Source organism: Rhinatrema bivittatum, chromosome 5, assembly GCF_901001135.1.
Source record: "Rhinatrema bivittatum chromosome 5, aRhiBiv1.1, whole genome shotgun sequence".
Classification (NCBI taxonomy): domain Eukaryota; kingdom Metazoa; phylum Chordata; class Amphibia; order Gymnophiona; family Rhinatrematidae; genus Rhinatrema; species Rhinatrema bivittatum.
This window is the reverse complement of record NC_042619.1, coordinates 225,015,597-225,035,342: the sequence shown is the minus strand read 5'-3', so window position 1 is coordinate 225,035,342 and position 19,746 is coordinate 225,015,597. Positions and strand designations below refer to the sequence as shown.

The 19,746-nt window shown below is 41.3% G+C and overlaps 1 protein-coding gene across 5 annotated transcripts in view; it reads left to right on the top strand.

Moving 5' to 3' along the window:
* The window catches only part of SH3KBP1 (SH3 domain containing kinase binding protein 1), a 471,173-nt gene that overhangs the window by 36,667 nt on the left and 414,760 nt on the right, over positions 1–19,746 (top strand). Inside the window, exon 1 of one of the 5 annotated variants that reach the window (XM_029603367.1) lies at positions 1,261–1,279. The exons of the other annotated variants lie outside the window; for them this stretch is intronic. The gene's annotated coding sequence lies outside the window, so the exon portion shown is untranslated. Of the gene's footprint in view, positions 1–1,260; positions 1,280–19,746 lie in introns of those variants that run through there. 5 annotated transcript variants of the gene reach the window in all.

The window sequence follows — 19,746 nt, the reverse complement described above, 5'->3', positions numbered from 1 at the left end:
TTCGTTAAATTGTTCTTCTCATAGCAACGCGTCTCAAGGAGTTAAATGGTAACGTGGTAGCGCATCGCTGCCGCCCTTCCAGTGTCTGCCCTCTGTGCTCACACTGACATGGCAAGCGTCAGTAGATGGTATACAGAGGTGCCGAGTCCTCCTCCCTCCCCCCCCCCCTCCCTTCACATAAACCACTGTTGGCTGTCAAATGCGTTTTGTTTGTCGTGTTCAGACTGGTGGAAAACCCTTTGTGCCAGTCAACTAAATCAAGTATCACCACCCACTCCTTTTTTTTTTTTCCCCTCCCTGTGTGCTCTATGGTAATAATTTATAAAAGCTTCTTATCTCTTCTGTTTTAAAATTAAAGAATATGTACAGTGAGAAGTCCCCCCCCACCCCCCACCCCCAGTGGTTTCTCTTGCCTCCTTTCTTGCGCAGATCTGCTGTTCAAGGTTTTCTGAAAAACCTTCATTATACTATGAACCGTTTCAGCTTTTGCTCAGCCTGCTTATTTACTTATGCTGCTAATTATGCTTTTTAGCAGAAATGCTGATGACAGGCTGAGATTTGCTGCCTTGTTCTTGTCAGGGCAGCATAATGCTTTTGTCTGGACCTAATAGTTAACCGAGGAACGAGTTTAGGAGCGGCGTTTGCTGAAAATGTTAATCAGGGTGGCTGTAGGCCAGGATGCCATGAGGTCCAATGTCCTAAGCCTTTTATCCGTCTAAGTGGCAAGGCTTTGAATATTGAGCCACTTATACAGCTGGATCTTAGTTTCGTATCATATCCCTGGGTCTGCAGGTCGGTGCCTCCCCCCTCCCCAACCTGTTTCCTGATTCAGAAACTAGAAATAAAATGATGCCCCCCCCCCCCTCCAATACCTATTAATCACTGCCAGGAGTGAGCTATAAACTCACCTGTTCCTGGTGCTCCAGCTCTGCTTTCAGCACCTCATAGCAACAAGCGACACCTTTCTGAGTTGCATACGTCATCAGGTGTTCCTCTTCTTCCAATTTACAGCATGAGCCACGATGTATTGTAACTAATGGGGGCAGTATGCAGGGTACGGAGAGCTGGGCCCTGCTTTTGTTCAGCACATATGCCGTGCATATAGCGCATCTTCATCTTCCCCTTCCTGAGCTGCTTCCTTTTGTGTCTTTTCAGCCTGACTTATCTTCAGGCTGAGTGAGATGAGGAGTGCATGCACTGAGCACCAGATGTGAACTCGTTCTGAGTGTTGGGAACAGCAGCGGCGGAGTTGCTCTGACAGCCACATGTAGCAGCCGAGGTAACCGAATTGGCTGCCCACACCACATCTACTTTTCTCTTCTCCTGCTCTTGTATAGAGAAGGCGCTAGTCCATTGTGACGGTTTCATGTGTGTGTCTGCCTCCTTTTTCTGTGTTTGAAATTTGGAAGAGAGACTGGGACTTTCAGTGCTTCCCTGTCTCTCTTTTTTTTTTTTTTTTTTACCATATGACACCTCCATGTCCACATTGTCTTCCCTATGGAGGCTGGTGTGCCACACAACATTTTTGTTAATGTAGCTGTGCCTTGTGCTTGAATATGTTAGGAAGAGACTGACATTAGTGCTGGAAAATTTACTCTACCTCCCACCTGCAGTAAAATTTCTAGCACAAAGAAAATGTGAGTTAAGCCAGCACACTGCTCTGCATTGGAGTTGGGTGAGGGAGGAGGAGCTGATAATAGCTAATACCTTTATTTGCATGGGATTTCTGTGTGATGGCGCTAAGCAGTGCATAGTTATATACATGCACTTTTTTATTTTTTTTTGGGCTCAGAGCTCCTTGCTGCATCAGGAGTAACATTGCACATGCACAAAATGTGTGCACAACTGCAGGTAAAACCATTGGGCCCCCCTCAGATAACATAATTCAGTGGACAGTTAAAGCAGCCCAGACCTTTAACATCACCTTTTTTTTTTTTTTTCACTTTCTGAATTTGACTGTATCCCCCGAGGGAGATTGTCTGCTTTGGGACAGAGTCCGTGGCTACTTTTCACCCACTGCTAGCTACATGGGTTTTCAGAGAGAGAGAGAGAGAGAGAGTGAGTGCGCATGTGCACACGTTCACTGTGAAAGCTGCTGCTGACACTTGGCCCCTGTGGACATTTTGCACCTGCCTTTTTTTTTTTTTTTGCACGTATGAGGTTTTTCTATGGGAAAAATAACGCGCTTAGATTAGAGAATGCGGTTTGTACGACGTGTCTTTCCGATCTCGTCCAAAACACATTCCCCCCCCCCCTCCCAGAACACCTCTTGTAAATGTGGCTAGAAGTGTGTGCGTGCATGCATTTATTTTAGGCCATCACACTTAATTTTTTTCCTTATTGAAGGAAGGGAAGTTCAGACATCCAATTTGCACACCTAAAATTGCTTCTTACTCATGGAAATGGCTTTAAAAATAACAAGCTTCTGAAAGCTTTTGGTTGTCACTGGCCACTACTGGGAATCCTAGTATGTGGGCAAAGTATCAGGTCTATACTGTAAAGTGCGGTTGGAGATTCCCAGTCTGCATCTCGCTGTGGTTGCACAATTGGGACGCGTAAAGCGATCCTGCGATACGGTCTCCAGTTTCACGCGTCCTTAGCGCTTCTTGAAACCGACGCATAACCCTTTCCGCACCCAGCATGTATATCATATGTAAATGAACGAATTAGCTATTTAATGAAGGAATTAGCTATTCCCTCCGATACTGTGACGCGCGCTCCGATTATCTCCTTTGTAACCCGCTATTTTGCCGCGTCCTTAGCCTGTTAGTTTACCGCCTACCCTCTACCTGGTGTTAGTCCTGCACCATGGACGACCTCCATATATACTAACCCGCTTTCAAACTGCATTCAGCCCTTCTTTTTGCATGAACGATGCTGCACGGAACTCCGATTGCATTAGTTATTTGCTTAAAAAATTATTTCATCCCGCATGTTCCGTATGGGAGCTGACAGCGGCTTACAAAAATTACAGTTCTCATAAAATGCTAAAGTTGTTATATTCGCTTAGACTTGAGAATGCGGTTTGTACGACGTGTCTTTCCGATCTCGTCCAAAACACATTCTCCTCCCCCCCCCTCCCAGAACACCTCCTGTAAATGTGGCTAGAAGTGTGTGTGTGCGTGCATTTATTTTAGGCCATCACACTTAATTTTTTTCCTTATTGAAGGAAGGGATGTTCAGACATCCAATTTGCACACCTAAAATTGCTTCTTACTCATGGAAATGGCTTTAAAAATAACAGGCTTCTGAAAGCTTTTGGTAGTCACTGGCGACTACTGGGAATCATAGTATGTGGGCAAAGTATGTTAGCAGTGGATGAAGGCAGGGGAGCCTGTGAGAGCTGGAAAATCAAATGATACAGCATGTCGCTAGTGCATTGCCCTTTTTTTTTTTTTTTTTAATTTAAACTAACTGCATAGTGTTAACTATAATCAGACGAGTTATGTGACCAGGAAGAAAGCTGGAGAAAGAGGAGTTGGGGCAGATCGTGAAACAAACTGTTTTACAGAGATGCACCACGGATGTTTTTCAGCCAATGGGCTTAAGTGTGTGGAGTATGTCACATTGATTGTAAAAAATTAACAAACTCGCCCTTGCATGAGCAAGCACACAAAGAAAATAAAAGAATGGAAACAAAATGGGGTAAAACAAAATATGAAATTGTAGTTCCAGGTAAATTTTTTTTTTTTTTGGGGGGGGGAGGCGTTGCGAGGTCCCATGACCACCTCAGGTTTCCACCCAGAGGGGAAAAGTCAAGCTTTTCAAGGCCCTTAGGGTTTTTACCTCCCTGGGGCCCCCTTCTGCACACCAACTGCAAGCTCTCAAAAAAACAAACAAAAACTCTTCACACTTGTATGGCTGTTCAGAACTAAAACGTCTGACCTAAAACTGAGGTCAGGAACAAATTCCAAAAACATTTCACTAATAGACAGTCCACCAGTGCAACCCAAAGTCCAGAATTCAGTCTCTCTCTCTCTCTCTCTCTCCAGCTTCTTACACCTTTATCCAAAACAGGTCACCCTTCCACACTGGGCCCTCCCAGTAACTGTTGAGTAAATGGTATATTTCCCTCAAGGATTCCTTCTCTTTCTCTGGTGTCTTGGGCTGATTGTAGTTGAATCAGTCCCTGGCGAACTCTCCCAAGCTGGATGCCTCTCCTCTGGCACCTCCTTGGACACTTGTCTTCCTGACTTCCAGGGAATTGCCTGCCTAGAATCTTTCTCCTCAACCTCTCTGAATCTTTTTTTTTTGTGGAGCAACAGACCCTGTGATGCCACTCTGTGAAGGAATGCAGTCTCCACTAAAGCCTCCTGCGTCACATGGGTGGAGGGATTTTATTCCCTCCCATCGGGGAGTTGTACTCTTCCTTAGCACACTTGACATCACATGAAGGCAAAGTCTAGGGAGGCCCCTGTCAGACTGAGGGCGCTCGGAGCAGTGGAAGCCTCTGCATGCACGTTTGTGAGGGGCAGGGCTATCTTTTCTAGGGGCAGAAAATGGGCTCCCTGTCAGATTGGCTTAGTGGCAAATATCACATACTGTTTTGTGGAGCTCGTGGCTTTAATTCCCTCCTCTGGGTGGGCTGGGGGGTGCTAGCTTCTCAGCTCCTGGAAGCAGGGAGTCCCAGACGTTGCACAATGCTGACACCAAGTGGCCAGATTTGGGAGACACTGCAGTTTTTCACTGTGGCGACTGGGCTGAGTGAGTTGGGAGGGGAGAGAGAGAGAAACCAGTGGAAAAATCCCTGTGCAGTTGCAGATGAGGGATCGTGGTACTGTGGGCCAGCAGGGGCTTGTTCCGGTTGAACTGAAAGCCCGAAGGAGCAAGAGGAGACTGCTGAACCCAAAATTAAAAAAAAAAGTATGGTGGTAATATAGAAGGAGTTAAAGAGCCTTTGTCATACATCTGGTGGACCTTGCCTTTCGATAACAGAACTGAAGCGTTAGTGTGCTGCACGGAATAACATTGCATGACATCTTATCTGTGCATGCCTATGTTCTCCCTGGTCAGGTTTCCTATCACAGCACTGCAGTGCATGGATTCCCTCCCATCAGTTCATTGCCAGTGAATTCGACCCAACTCTCTCTTTAGTCCTTTAAAGCCTCAGTATGCTTCAATTAATTTGCTGGTGGATAAGGCAGCACCGGCCTCTTCGTTGATGTTTGCTGCTGCAGGCTAGCCCAGGTCCCCTCTGAAAATTTCCTCCTTCGAGTTTTTCCCTCCTAGTGGTCTCCTGATTTCGGCTGCCTGCACCTTAACTGATCTGCCGACCTCTTATATGACCTTTTTGCATTCGCTCCCTCTCTTCTCCTTTCCATTGGGCCAAACACTGAAGGCTACAATTTATCTGAATAGAAATTGTAATTTATTCCATCTGAAGGCAGGCTGCACAGTAACTGTTAGCACCAGATGTCAAAACAGCACAAACAGAGGGCAGCATTAATGCTGGGGAGAAGGGAACTGTTAAACCGACAGTTACTGAGTAGTGTACATAAAAAGAAAAATCTTTTCAAAGCTTATAAAAAGCTAGAATACCATTTAGGGCAGCCTCTTCTCCCAGACTATAGTTTCCTATCGGTCATTTTTAAACGTTTGTAATTTTGCTATTAATTTTACGTGTCAGTTATATTACAGCCCCGTGAGTCCATCTCTGCTGCTGATTGCCTGAAAAGTTTTGCAAACATGGAGCTAAGGCCTTCCTTAATTGATGAGTATACTCTTGGCAGTGACCTTCCGGAAAATCTCTGCTGCTCCGGAGCGAGAATAAGTGTTCCATGCTAAAACCTCCAGCTCGTGCTGCGTTTCCTGCCAATTCTTAGTATCGCCGTTTTCATGGTTTCCCTTTCCTCCCATCAACAGTCGGAACTGGAAGATTTCCCAGGAGGTTGTGTAGCCAGAATTTGGTTTAAAAAAAAATTTTTTTTTTTTTTTTTTTGGAAGCAGATACTTATTACATGGGAAGCTTCAAAACTGACCTCACTAATTTAGTTGTTTTTTTTTTTGTGGCCTGTTAGCTTCCTATTCCTCCTCTTGTATTTCCAGCTCAGTCGGAACCGGAGCTGGGATTTGATGCCACGAGCTTTTTCATTCACAACTATCCAGGGATTTTTTCCCCCCTGTTTTATACTCAGTGTGCCATCCCCTTCCCCCACCCCACACCCCAAAATACCCAGTCTGGTCATTGCACAGACTATCCTGGCTCCGGGGGCCTTATACCAGGCTTTCCACAGTCATGGGCCTTACATCCGACCAGTAGGTGTTGCCGTTGCATAATGACTGGGAATTCCATCCCCCTCCTCCCTGCCCTCTCCCCCCCCCCCCCCCCCCCCCGGGGTTCTTGAGCGCCACCTCCACAGCACTCCCAGCCCAGGCCGGCATCAGCAAGCTCCTGAATGATCTTGCGAGGTGAAACCCTTAATAAAGGAATAAGACAGCAGACGATTCCTCTCAGCATGCTTCTTTTCGGTATTAATGTCTCTCGCGTTTCCTGCTGTGACTGATGTGCCGTTTTTTTTGTGAGGAGAATCACTAGGAACCATTGATCATCAATTACCCTTGTGCCAGAAAGACACCCCCGCCCCCCCCCATAGCAATAGAAAAAGATAACACTATCTAATCTAGTTTCTTAAACCGTGTCAGATAAATTTCTTTCCAAGCCCCCTCTAATTTGCAGTTTGTCTACATGTTGACCGCTTTATCATGTGCTGCTTCTGCGCAGTTTCCATTGGTTTTATTTATTTATTTTTAATTTTTATATACCGGAATTCCTGTATACAATACAAATCAGTCCGGTTTACATGAAACGAAAAGATTGCCCTGGTCTGGGAGGTCAGACCGGGGTTTTTTTTACAAAGAACATTGAACAATAACATATAATACATTCATAACATGAACATTTTTTACAAAGAACATTGAACAATAACAATAAATCCTTAAATATTTTCATAAATTAAATTAAAATTAAGCCAATTAGCATGTTAAACTTGAATTAAACGTAAAATTAAATTGAAATTTAATTTTGCATAAAATTGCATATTATTAACTGTAATACAAAATATTCCCTAGTTCAATCAGGATAAGGCGCTTAGTTACATTCTGGAGATTGGAACGCTTGCCTGAAGAGCCAGTGGTTTTGAATGAGATCTGTCGATGTGATGAAAGGGGGAGAACATTAAGCATCTCACCACATCTCCATCATTGCCCACTGCCGATAGTTCGTCCCTCTGCTGAGTGAAGCCTGTCAAACTGTAATCACTCCTCGGTATAGCCATCTGCCCTGTGTTAGTGGTGTTCTTTTTTTTTTTTTTAATAAATATTTCTCTCCTCTGATCTTTAGAACATGAGAGGAAACTGTAGACTAGCTATGCTGCAAATATTGCTCCTTTCATATGAAATTAACTGATCTTCACACTACTACTTACTGTGCTCCTGCTTTTTCTAGTCATAGAATCCCCTCAGGATTTTGGAGTAATGATGCTGTGATTTTTTTTTTTTTTTTTTTGTTCGTTCTTGCTGCTGGTTCCAGTTCTGCAGGTGTCCCTTTCACCTCTCAGCTGTGTGGTGGTTTCCCGGCATTTTATTTCTCTCCTTGAGCATGAGATTTTGTAAAGCAGTGGGGAATGTTATTGGCATACATGTTTTGCACCTTCTTCGTTTATGTGGGGCTCCCCATGTGGGATCTCCTCCTTTTCCATGTACCATGCAGTGTGAGCCATTTTTTTTAGTCTGTCCTGGAGCTTAGGTCTAGTTAAGCAAGAGAGCTGTGGGCTTCCTGTCAAATGAGTCTGCCTCCTGCTTATGTTTAGATATCATGAACTGGCTAATGTACAGTGCAGTCTTTCCCAACCTTTTCAAGCCCAAGGCACATCTACATTAACACAAATAGTGTGGCAGACCACCCTCTGTGGAGCAAGCAGTTTGTACATATAAAAGACTCATGACCAAAAGAAGAGCTAGAGAACATTGAAAGCCCCACCAGTTTCTCTTCCTTATTTTAAAACAAAAGGAGCTAGGGGACAGACACACAAACCCATCACAATGGACCAGCTTCCTCTATATACAAGTACAATCCAGGAGGAGCACTGAGAGGAGAGGATAATCTTGCTGGTCGCTGAAGAGGACTGATAAGTATTGGTTTGGGAAATTTTAGAACTTAAGTTTTGGGGAGAAGTAAATTATTAAGGTATATTCTTTAGTGTGTGTGAATGTGTGTGATTGTTAAGAAATCAATCAATCAATAAATAAAAGCCAAAAGGTAGGTAAAAGCTTAGAGATTGTGTGTGTTATAAAAAGCCAGTCAAAAGATAGGAAAAAGAAAGTTTGTGTGTGCTTGTCTTTCTCTCCCTCTCACCCATCCCTAGCTCATCCTTTGAATTATAGGTAGGAGACACTTTTGCATTAAAAATCAGTCGGCCTTTTATCTAAAACACAGGCTTTCCTCTGGCCTTATCAAGAGTTTAATTATCCATTGCAAGATACTACCAGATTAATAGTAAATATACCAATACATTTAAAGGACTCTACTTTACACATGCCTTCTCCCATAGCAACCTAAACTCAACTAAGAAATCAAAAAAATTAAGATGAAGGCAGCAGTCCAGCAGGGGGACCTTCCAGTCTTCTGCATCAAATGTCACATGTATGATTTTTTTTTTTAACCTGCCAATAAGAGGTTGTATGTGTGCACCCCAGTGATGAGAGCTCCTGGCTCTCAGAGAACGAGTCCGATCTCTGGAGGCTAGAGTAGCAGAACTAGAGTAGCTGAGGCAGACAGAGAGGTTATAGATGAGACCTTCAGGGACATAGTAACCAAATTCCAACTCCAGTCTTGCAGCCCTGGCCCTGCCTTGAAAGAGGAAGGTCTCATGGTCGGCAAGCATCAACCTGGTACAGAAGGAACTGATACATAATGTAAGAACATGCCATACTGGGTCAGACCAAGGGTCCATCAAGCCCAGCATCCTGTTTCCAACAGTGGCCAATCCAAGTCACAAGTACCCAAATATTAAATAGATCTCAAGCTATTATTTCTTATTAATTAATTAATAGCTGTTTATGGATTTTTTTCCTCTAGGAACTTATCCAAACCTTTTTTTAAACCCAGTTATACTAACTGCCATAACCACATTCTCTGGCAGTGAATTCCAGAGCTTAAGTCTGCACAGCGTGAAAAAGAATAGTCTTCGATTTGTTTTAAAAGAACTACTAACTTCATGGAGTGCCCCCTATCCTTCTTTTATCTGAGAGAGTAAACACTGATTTATATTAACCTATTCAAGTCCTTTCATGATTTTAAGAACATAAGAAATTGCCATACTGGATCAGACCAAGGGTCCATCAAGCCCAGCATCCTGCTTCCAACAGTGGAAATTCCAGGCTACAAGTAACTGGCAAGTAACCAAACACTAAGTAGATACCATGCTATTGATGCCAGTAATGGCAATGGCTAATCCCCAAGTCAGCTTAATTAATAGCAGTTAATGGACTTCTCCTCCAAGAACTTATTCAATCCTTTTTTTAACCCCGCTACACTAACTGCACTAATCACATCCTGTGGCAACAAATTCAAGAGCTTAATTGTGCATTGAGTGAGAGAGAATTTTCTCAGATTAGTTTTAACTTCATAGAGTGCCCTCTAGACCTTCTATTCTGAAGGAGTAAATAACCAATTCACATTTACCCGTTCTAGATCTCTCATGATTTTAAAGACCTCTATCATATTCCCTCTCAGCTGTCTCTTCTACAAGCTGAACAGCCCTAATCTCTCTAGCCTTTCCTCTTAGGGGAGCTGTTCCATCCCCTTTATCATTTTGGTTGCCCTTCTCTGTACCTTCTCCATTGTAACTATATCTTTTTTTTAGATGCAGCGACCAGAATTGTACACAGTATTCAAGGTATGGTCTCACCATGGAGCGATACAGAGGCATTATGATATCTTCTGTTTTATTCACCATTCCCGTCCTAATAATTCCTAACATTGATTGCTTTTTTGACTGCTGCAGCACACTGAGCTGATGATTTCAATGTATTATCCACTATGACGCCTAGAACTTTTTTCTGGGTGGTAGCTCCTAATATGGAACCTAACATCGTGTAACTACAGCAAGGTTTATTTTTCCCTATATGCATCACCTTGCACTTTTTCACATTAAATTTCATCTGCCATTTGGATGCCCAATCTTCCAGTTTCACAAGGTCCTCCTGCAATTTATCACAATATGCTTGAGTTTTACCTACTCTGAATAATTTTGTATCATCTGCAAATTTGCTTACCTTACTCATCTTATTCCTTTCCAGATCATTTATACATTTATTGAAAAGCACTGTTCCAAGTACAAATCCCTGAGGCACTCCACTGTTTACCCTTTTCCACTGAGAAAGTTGACCATTTAATCCTAAATTGTTTCCTGTCTTTCAACCAATTTGTAATCTACGAAAGGACATCGCCTCCTATCCCATGACTTTTTAGTTTCCTTAGAAGCCTCTCATGAGGGACTTTGTCAAATGCCTTCTGAAAATCCAAATATGCTACAACTACTGGCTCACCTTTATCCACATGTTTATTAATCCCTTCAAAAAAGTGAAGCAGATTTGTGAGGCAAGACTTGCCTTGGGTAAATCCATGCTGACTGTGTTCCATTAAACCATGTCTTTCTATATACTCTGTGATTTTGATCTTAAGATATTTTCCACTATTTTTCCCTGCACTGAAGTCAGGCTTGCTGATCTATAATTTCTTGGATTGCCCCTGGAACCCTTTTTAAATATTGGGGTAACATTGGCCACCCTCCAGTGTTCAGGTACAATGGATGATTTTAATAATAGGTTACAAATTTTAACTAATAGATCAAAAATTTAATTTTTGAGTTCCTTCAGAACCCTGGGGTGCATACCATCTGGTCCAGGTGATTTGCTGCTCTTTAGCTTGTCAGTCTGGCCTACTACATCTCCCAGGTTCACAATGATTTGGTTCGATTCATCTGAATCATCACCCTTGAAAACAATCTCTGGAACTGGTATCTCCCCAACATTCTCATTAGTAAACACAGAAGCAAAGAATTCATTTAGTCTTTCTGCAATGGCTTTATCTTCTCTAAGTGCCCCTTTAACCCCTGGGCCATCTAACGGTCCAACTGACTCCCTCACATGTTTCTTGCTTTGGATATATTTTAAAAAGTTTTTATTATGAGTTTTTGCCTCTAAGGCCAACTTAATTTCAAATTCTCTTAGCCTGTCTTATTAACGTTTTACACTTAACTTGACAATGGTTATGCTTTTTCATATTTTCTTTAGATGGATCCTTCCAATTTTTGAAGGATGGTTTTTTGGCTAAAATAGCCTCTTTCACCTCACCTTTTCACCATGCTGGTAATCGTTTTGCCTTCCTCCCACCTTTCTTAATGTGTGGAATACATATGGACTGCGCCTCTAGGATTGTATTTTTAAACAATGTTCTAGCCTGTTGTACACTTTTAAGCTTTGCAGCTGCACCTTTCAGTTTTTTTCTAATTATTTTCTTCATTTTATCAAAGTTTCCATTTTGAAAATGTAGTTTTAGAACTATAGATTTATATATTGTCCCGTCCCCCCCTTCCAGTCAGTTCAAATTTGATCATGTTATGATCACTGTTGCCAAGTGGCCCCACCACTGTAACCTCTCTCACCAAATCCTGCATTCCACTAAGAATTAGATCCAAAATAGCTCACTCTCTTGTTTGGTTCCCGAACCAATTGCTCCATGAAGCAGTTGTTTATTCCATCCAGGAATTTTGTGTCTCTAGCATGTCCTGATGTTACGTTTACCCAGTCAATACTGGAGTAATTGAAATCTCCCATTATTACTGCACTGCCATTTTGGTGAGCTTCCCTAATCTCTCTTAGCATTTCATCATCTGTCTGATCAATTTGGCCAAGTGGCATATACTATTATTATACTCTTACCCGCAACACACATGAGATTTCTACCCATGTAGATTCTACTCAACATTTACTCTCTTGTATGATCTTTATCCTGTTGGACTCTATACCCTCTCAGACATAAAGTGCCACACCCCCACCAAGTTGATCCTCCCTTTCATTGTGGTATAATTTGTATCATAATATAGCACTGTCCCATTGGTTTTCCTCCTTCCACCAGGTCTCTGAGATGCCAATTATGTCACTCATTTGCTGCTATACACTCTAACTCTCCCATCTTACTTCTTAGATTTCTGGCATTGGCATACAGACATTTCAAAGTGTATTTTTTGTTAACAACCTTCTTTTCAGTTGATATGGATAATTTGGAATTCTTTAGCTCAGGTGATTCTTTACTTATAGGCACATGGACTACTTTTGCTTTTATTGGAACCTGTTGGGATGCCCTAACTCTCCTGTTTCATTAGTATCTTTCAAAGATGCATTCCTCTGAACCCATGCACTGCTGAGTGACTATCTGCTTTCCCCCTTGTTCTAGTTTAAAAGCTGCTATATCTCCTTGAATGAAATTATATTTATTAGACTTCAACATGACCATTATAAGTATAAACAGCACCGGTACAATTCTCATCAAAAGTACAGGGTCAGACTTTAACAGGAATCTGAGAACAAAGATTTGCCCCTCTTTTCATATCATATATATCTACCCCCCTACCCCTATATCCCTCTCCTGTGTCATTCCCATAGTAACAGCTGTCTCAGGAATTCAAAAAACATACATGATAGACGAAGTATTTGGATGTTGCAAGCATCTAACTGTTGGGTTGATTTTTTAAACCGTGAACAGGTTGCCACAGTCGCTTATTCTGTGCTTGAAACTTCAGACTCTGACTTGGCTGTTTTGTTCTCCAGCAAATGGAGATCCAGAAAGGATAACTTCCATAGGTCTAGTGAAGGGCCAGTGGACTGCATCCATAGTTGTAGAATTAAGTGCAAGGCCACCAAGCAGCCTTTTGTTAACAACATGCAATCAGGAGATATTTCTTCAGCAAAAAGCAGACCAACAAGACACCGGCAGCTGCAATGAACCAAAACACTTTTGTACAGAGCTCCAAAAGGAGTAAATTACTGGACATTCCCATAAACAGGAAGCTTGCAAATGTGAACAGTTAATGGAATCAGCTATACCGGCTGCATAAGCTTTGTTTGACCAAAACACCAGCCTATGGTAGTACCTTACAGTGTGATTGCCAGAAACTCGTTCCCTTTATTGCTTTACCCACTCCTATATCACCAGCTGCCAAATTTTTTTACTGAAATAATGAGCACAAACAAGATCTTGTCCCTATTTGGCTGCTACTGAAGTATATACTTTATAGGGAGTAGTGGAGTGCAGAAACTTATAGAGCTTGGATAACGAAAGCTTGGAAGCAGAAATTAAACTAAATAAATGCTGGAATGGGCCATTAACAATATAATACCAGTTCCCCTGCACTGAATGATTGATATAACTACGTATTTGCAAATATAACAGGAAGTCTTTTTGTGAAAATTGAAATTTTTCTATACAGTGTTGAAAGGAGTACATTGATTTTGTTCGTAAATCGATAAAAGTTATCAACAGTGTCAACCCTTGTGAGCATAAAAAGGTGTCTAATTTCCCCTCCCATCCCAGAGCAAAATTAGGATTACCCACCAAAGGCAAACACAAAGAGATTTGCCAGTTTAAGTTTAAGTAAGAATGAAAATATTTCCAAGCCCGAGGCATTGCTCTGGGTAGTAATGAGTTCAGAATAAACATTGGTAGGCTTTCGGGTTGGGCATGTAGAAGGTATTGTAAACTAAATGGCTGAACAAATGCACTTTCCATATGAGCAATAGAACCAGGTATTAGAGGATGCAGCCATCACTTGGAATAAATAATAGACAAGCAAGGTTAAATTTACGCAAATCAGCGAATCCCAATCCACCTTCTTCTTTAGGCATAACAATTATTGCAAATTTTTGTCTCACCCTATGGCCTTGCCAAAAAAATTGTGTGAACAGACGGTGAAGTGTTTGGAGGTCTTTGCTGGAGATTATCAAGGGAACCATTTGCAATAAGTATAGAAGTTTTGATATGAGTATCATTTTAGTAATAGCCACCCTACCTAACAGGGATAATGGAAATTGCATCCAGCTAATCAATTTGCACTTTATCTCTTGTATAAGAGGTGGGAGATTCACTGAAAACCACTGCTCTGGAAACCTATGGACTTTAATAATTAAATATTTGATAGTGTCCGCGGCCCAGCCCAGAGGAAACTGATGCCAAGTAGAACATAAATGGCCAAATATGTCCATTGCTTCAGATTTCTGAAAATTTAATTTTATCCTAGAAAAACTACCAAACCTAGTCATAAGCTCTAGAACTTTGGGGAGAACTTGACAGGCGTTCATCAAGATTAAGTGTGTCATCTGCAAAAAGCATCATTTTTAATTCATGGTTACCCACTTGTTACCCTTAATGTTTCACAATCCTGTTTTAATTTACGGGTTAAAGGTTCCAGCGATAAAATATAAAGCAGTGGCAAGAGGGGGCACCCTTGTCTTGTACCATTTTGTAAACTAAATGAGGATGAAGAAGGATTGTTGACATTAATGTGAGCTTTGGGTCGTTGATATAAAAGATGAATAGCTTTCAAGAAAAATCCATGGAAGCCAAATCACCCCAAAATTGTAAAAAGGTAATCCTACTCTACCTTATCAAAAGCTTTTTCTGAGTCAAAGCTAATTAGTAATCGATTAGAGGGGCGATAATAAGCTTCCAACCCTAGAAGTAGGCATCGAATATTAATCTGAGCTTTGCAGACTTGCACGAATCCTGTTGGTTCCTGAGATATAAGGTCTGGCAATAAGCTTTTAAGCCTGTTAGCTAAAATATTTGCATAAATTTTGATGTCTTGATTTAAAAGCAAAATGGAACAAGATCTGAAGGGTCCTTTCCCGGTTTAGGCAACACTAATTGTTGCCTCAACCATAGAGTTTGGGATTTGCTCTTCATTTGCAATATTGTTAAATAATGCAACCAGGGGTGATGTAAGGTTGTAAAATTTTATAAAATAAAGAATTAAGGCCATCTGGGCCTCGTGATTTATGCAATTTTAAACCTTTAATCGCCCCAGCTAATTCAAGATCTATAATAGGCTTATTTAAACCACCTAATTGTTCTTGAGTCAGTTTGGGCAGATTGAGATTTTGCAAAAACGATTCCTGATTTGTCTTATCTGAGATTTCTGAACTATATAGGGATTGATAATAGTCTCGGAAAACTTCTCCTATTTACAATGTAGTGGTGGCCATTGTACCTTGCACCATTTGTCCTACGGATATGGCTTACAAATTTGGATGGGCATTGCGATTTACTTAAATTCTCCAATAGGCGACCAGGTTTATTCCCGTATAAGAATAATGTATGCTGAAACATAAAAATTGAATTTTTGCCTTTTTGGTGTAACAGGTCATTCAAAATGCGTTGTGTTGAGAAAAATTTCTTTCCATACTGTCAAGTGAGTGGAATTCCATTGTTCTTTATAGAATGTCAGTTCCTTCCCTAAATCAAGAATCGTTTTAGCTCTAAGTTTCCGCTTATAAGCAATATAACTAATTATTTCCCCCCCCTTATTACAACTTTTGCAGTTTCCTAAAACAGGTTGGGGTTAGTACTATGCCTTTTATTAAATTCTTCATACTCTCGCCATTTGTTTATCAAAAACTCACGGAAATCTTGATCCAACCCAAGCCACTCTGGCATAGCCACTGAGACACACCTGGAGGGCCTCCCATAATTAGCATATAATTACATATACATATATATTACTTACATATATATATAATATATATAATATATATATAATATATATAATATATATATATATACTGTATAATATATAATATATATATTATATATAATATATATATATATTATGTAATTATATATATACATTACATATAAAAAACTTAGTTTGTTTTTTCTACTTATTATAAAGCAATCGTTTGATATGTTCCATGTAAACCGCCATACGGCGGTAGTTATTTCAGTTACCTGTGAACCGGAGTGATATGTATTTTATACAGGAACTTCCGGTATATAAAAACCAAAAATAAATAAATAAATATTACATATACATATATAATTACAATTACATATAATCGAACAGTGGTCTGAAATAATCAGTTGTCCAATTTCTACGGAGGAGATTTTTGAGAAAAGTGACTCTGAATGAAGAAAGTAAATAGTCAATCCTGGATTTCGTTGGATGGGCTTTTACATTGTGTGTGTAGTCCTGCTCCTCCCAGGTGTAAAGCTCTCCAGGTATCCACTGCTGAAAGATATTTGCATAAGAAATGAATCCCTTTATTTTTCCCCATTCTAGAGATCTTGGTGGAGGAGTGCCGGTCCAATTTGGGATCTGCTACACTGTTGAAATCACCTCCCATAAGCACTTCAATACCTCCCAAAGAGACCCAACCTTCTATAATGCTGGAGAAAAAGGAGTGATCATACTGATTCAGGGCACAAGCAGAAGCTAATATAACTTCTTGTCTGAACAGAGCACTTTTAACCATAATAAGTCTACCATTAATATCTTGCCAAACTTTTACATGCTGAAATGAGATCTGGGTTTGAATTAAAATTGCCATTTCCTTATTTTTGGTGGAACCAGATGAGTAAAATACTTGTGAAAAATTTTTCATGTTCCTTGTCTGACATTGTGTGTGTTTTGGAGGAACATTATATCCCTTTTGGATCTTTGGATTTGGGATAACACCTTTTGCCTTTTTAACTGGGAATGCCATGCCATTTATGTTCCAAGACAAAAAACAAATAGGCATGGCCATTCTTAAACTATAGAGAGTTATAACCTGAAAATCCCAACAAAACAAGATTTAGAGCCCCCAACTCCATTAATTATCCTCCCTGAAACTAACCGCACCTGGCTCCGAATGAAAATTACAGCCATGAGTACCACACAAAGAGAGAAAACATGACTTAGGAGTTACCCCTCCCCCAAATACCATCTTTGGTAAGATGCTGCTCTTCAGCAGAAGAGCCTGGGTCAATCTTGCATGTACCGGTCTTTCGTCCCTAGTGTAATGAAAAGGATACAAATTGCTGACCATTATTGCCATGAAACTGCACCCTGAATGTACATTAAGTTAAACCCAATGCACATGATCTGAACATTGTGACTCAAAAGAAATAAAAATGTGAAAACCACAAGAAGCACAGCACTGTCTGCTAGGCTGTTAAATGTAGGTATCACTTCAAAATTTCCTTCACCCCTGCTACCACAGAGGACTTATGCAATGATTCCAGTACTTAACAGAAATGCCCACTCGGTGAAAAAATGGTCGAAAGCTAATTTTAGCTATTTCCGCTGTTATCTTTGTTAGTTGATAGGGCTTCCACAAATTGCAAAGCTGCAGTGGAAGAGTCAAACAAATGGATTTGATTATCATGCCATACTCGAAGCTTAGCTGGAAATTGTAGAGAAAAGTGCATTTGTTTCTTTGCTAAAATGGAGCAGATTGGCACAAAGTCTTTCTGTTTTGCTGCAACGATAGGTGAAAAATCCTGAAATATCTTGATCAAAGAATCACCATAGATTAGTTGAGCTTGTTGGCGTGAGGCAGCCCAAATGAGCTGTCTGTGCTCGAAATTAAAAAAACGAGCAATGACAATTCTAGGTCTTTTCTTTGAGTTTTTTCGAACTGCCAGTCTATGCCAAGTTGGAAACCAGAGCTGGCAACTGTAAGACCTCCAGCAGCTATGATATCAAGCATTTACTGAGTTTGGAGTCGCTTATGTCTTCGGGTATATCTACAAAATGCAGATTGTTTCTGCATGATCTGTTCCCCAGATCATCAAGTTTCTCTGCATGCAAGGTAATTTCTTTTCAGCTGTTCCATTTGTCAAGTGTTCTCCAATGTGTCATCCTCAGTCGAGGATACTCATCCTTCAAGATGATCTGTTCGGGGGCCGATCTCTCACAGGGTAGATTGAACTTCATAAATTTGCCCCAAAATCACATCCAATTTACTTGACAAGGCCACAGTTACTGCCTGGGTCAGTGCGGCGAGTACGGTCTCATCAATTGCATTTTGTGGAGGCCAGTCGGTTGCGGCAGCCATTTCAGTCTAGCTAGGCCTCAGCTTGTCAGTTTCTCTTTTTGCGGTCTCTCAGGCATAACTGATGGCGACTTAGACATGTAAATATAGATGCTCAAGAGTTCAGAAGTTTAGCGGTGCTTTCACGCTGAGATGATGTGGTGGTCAGCAAGATTAGCCAAGATTAGGGGAGAGAGACCGGGAGCCAGCCAGAAACACGTCCTCACTGGATCATCACAACACGTGACCCCCCTGCTCTATCTCCTTTTTGAAAGTTTGTGCCAGCAGCCTGGTTCCATTCTGGTTAAGGTGGAGCCTGTCCTTTCGGAAAAGCCTCCCCCTTCCCCAAAATGTTGTCCATTTCCTTACAAAACTGAATCCCTGTTCCCTGCACCATCTTCTTATCCACACATTGAGACTCCGGAGCTCTGCCTGCCTCTGGGGACCTGCATGTGAAACAGGGAACATTTCAGAGAATGCCACCTTGGAGGTTCTGGATTTCAGCTTTCTACCTAAAATCCTAAAATTTGGCTTCCAGAATCTCCCTCCCACATTTTCCTATGTCAATGGTACCACATTTTCCTATGTCATCCCTCCCACATGTACCACGAAAGCCAGCTCCTCCCCAACACTGTCTATAATCCTATCTAAGTGTCACGTGAGGTCTGCCACCTTCGCACCAGGCAGGCAAGTTACCAGGCGGTCCTTACATCCACCAGCTACCTAGCTATCTACATTTCTAATAATGAAATCACCAACTATGATGGCTGACCTAACCCTTCCCTCCTGGGCAGTAGCCCTGGGAGACTTTTCCTCAGTGTGAGAGGACAACACTTCACCTGGAGACCAGGTCCTTGCTACAGGATCACTTCCTGCTACACCAGGGTAATGCTGGCCAACTGGGAGACCTTTCTGAAGGAAGGAAATGGCCAACTGGGAGACCATGGATTTGGGACTTGGCTACTATCAATGTACCTCTCTGCCTCAGCTTCTCCAGATCTGCCACTCTAGCATCCAGAGATCGGACTAATTCTCTGAAAGCCAGGAGCTCTTTGCACCAGGTGCACACATATGATCTATACCAGGCTCTATACTCCACTGTAACTCAAGTTAAAATGTACAACCTATGTTAAATGCTAAATAAGCTATCTTTTATAACCTGCTATAACTGCTGTAAATAAGCTACTATATATATATATATATATATCCTTTTATATACACTATATTTCCTCTTTAACCGTTATAATTAAGCTACTATGTTTAACCCACGCCAATTAGTCACTCTTGTAAATACTGTTACGTTCCTCTACTTTCTCAGCTGCTATCCTTCCTCCTTTACCTTCTCCCTCTCTCTCCCCCCCCCCCCTTTTTCGCTCCTGCTCCATTACCCACCCCCTGTTTTTTGTAACTTTCCTCCTTTTCAAGTTTATTGTAAACCGGCGTGATGTGCCCGCACGAACACCGGTATATTAAAAGCTGTTAAATAAATAAATAAATATGATCTCACCAGTGGGTAAAAAAATCATACATGTGACACTCGATGCAAAAGACTGGAAAGTCCCCCTCTTGCTGTTGGACTGCTGCTGTTTTAATTTTGTTGAGTTCCTAGTTAAGTTTAGGTGGTTAAGGAATTAGAGTACTTTAGTGAATAAATTTAATTAATCTGCTAGTGACCTA